The sequence below is a fragment of the Phyllostomus hastatus genome, unplaced genomic scaffold (assembly GCF_019186645.2).
Source record: "Phyllostomus hastatus isolate PE091 unplaced genomic scaffold, TTU_PhHast_1.1 phas_contig_210, whole genome shotgun sequence".
NCBI lineage: Eukaryota > Metazoa > Chordata > Mammalia > Chiroptera > Phyllostomidae > Phyllostomus > Phyllostomus hastatus.
Window position 1 is genome coordinate 9,376,163 of NW_025333737.1, and position 2,279 is coordinate 9,378,441.

A 2,279-nucleotide genomic window follows, 5' to 3' on the forward strand; every position below is an offset into this window, starting at 1 on the left:
TGAATTTGTAGTATGAAATATAAAGTAAACATTATGGTATCAAAATCAAAACTCAGGAAGCTTCATTTTCTGATTGGAAGGTTGTAGGACTGGATAATAAAATAGCTATGTTCTAAAATTATTTCACCATCTCTAACCCAACTTGACTGCCACAACTCATCTTTTCTACACAGGGAGAATGACAATAACTCTGTTTTGTACAGATCTGCCTAACCAAAAAAAAAAAATAGCTAAAGAAATCTGTAAGAAAGAAGGATACTGCAGAAAAACAACATTTGTTAAATTATTGTGATATATCAGGAAAATAAACCAACTTTATAATCAGTCTAGAACATACTTATATTCTTTCTGTTATTACTGCACATGCACTAATTTTATTCAACATAAAACAAATGGGGGAAGACAACTCGATTTTCTTTCCAGATGGTGTGAAAACAGCAAGGTCAAACTTGAAGAAAGGCTGTCCCTTTTTTACAGGGAACTTAAAATTTATCACCTCTCATTTAAGTTATAAAACTTGTTTTTCATATTTTTCCCTTGGATTTTTTTGGCTTCTGATCCATTGGAAGAGAAATGTATAGATTGTAGAAACTAATCTGTTCTGCTCCATCTGCTCTGTATTGATGGCCTGCCTCTTCCCCTACTCTTCTCCTGAATTTTTATTGATTTCTTTCCTTTGGTTTCAGATCAGCACAGCAATACGCTGGAATGCCTAAATTTACTGGCAGAAGCCGAGGGCAGGCAGCTCATTTTTCAAGGACTTTGCAGTCTGTTCTCTGCCTTAACCTGCTCCAAGAGTTAGTTCTCATTCGACTTCTCAATATTTTCATAATTAGCTGCCCAGAATTTTCATAATTTGTAAACACAGTAAAATGGCTGTCAGACATTCAGTACAGTAAAAGTGGACAGAAAAAAAGACCAGCTTCCTCAAACCATTTCCATTTGACTTGGGGAGAATGCTGGGCCCGTGCCCACGGCAGTTAAATGGTCAGGCGCACGACTCAAAGTGATTTTTCCTGAGGTGTCACTGCCACACACAAGTACCATGTGTTTTTTCTTGGCTCAGGCTGGCTCTGCTGATCTTCCAGAACTCTGAAGGCTGCACCCCCAGCCCCAGTTTACATCCATTTTTCACTGCCAAGGTGAAGGCGGGAAAAACCACACATGTTTTTCTTTCTCCCTCTTCTCGGCGGAGCTGATTGCCTCTGGATGAACCATCTTCCACATCAGCGAGCGTTGGTATTTCACCTGGCACAATGGCCGGGCGGATATGGCACACAGGGGGAGCACACAATGGAAAACAAGTCTTCATGGTAACGCAAGCTGAAACAGCCAGACAGCGGTGCCTTCCGTGTTTGTAGTCCAAGCTGCTAGCTGGGGAACTGGAATTTTGAGCAAGAAAATGTTGGGAAAAGCTAAGAGTAAGTGTAAAGGAGGGTGTAAAGGATCATGGAGGACCAGAAGTGCTCTCACTCTGGACCAAGTGAGAGGAAAGAAAGAGCGAGATAAGAGGAAGTCTGCAGTTACAGAGGCAGGATATAGGCTTCTAATGCAATTTAGTTTTGCCAAATAAATTTAACTTTACAATAAGACATTAACAAAGATGGTATGTGGATAAAACACATTAACTTGCACTGTGCATTTTCTCCTAAAATCCTTTAACCCAAGTCAACATTTAGACTGAGTTCAAGTTCACTAAAAGTTTTTCTGATCTTGCATCTGTACTGTGTCCTCAGCAAAGAACAGTTTACACAATATGGTCAATGACTTCCTTTAAAATTATATATAGTCAGAGAATCCCAGCAAAAGCCCATATCAAAATAGCTACCAGTGGTCGTATCTGGTGGTGGATTATAGAAGATTTTAATTATCTACTCTTTGTCTTTTTTTCTCATTTTTTCTATAATTAACATGACTTGCTGTTTAATTTAAAAACACAAAGAATATTAATTATATCTTTTGAAAAGCATACAAAGAGTCAAAGTCAACTAAAGCTGAGCTCTAGAACATTGGGGTGAAGTCACAGTTCCCAGTGTCTCAAGACTTCCCAGAAATCTGCTCTGCATCTCGGCCTGGGCCCACTGAGTAAACACACCTGAGAGTCTGGCCCTGAGTTGTCCGGGCTGGTGTCTCACAAGGTGGATATTTCACAGGTCCTTACTTTATTTTAGGCTGTGTCTTCCTGGTCCTCTATGTAAACTCTGTCTGGGTGACTTCTTTTCTGGGTTAGAACCACTATTTGCATTTTGGCCTGTTCAAGATGAAATATTAATTTTTAA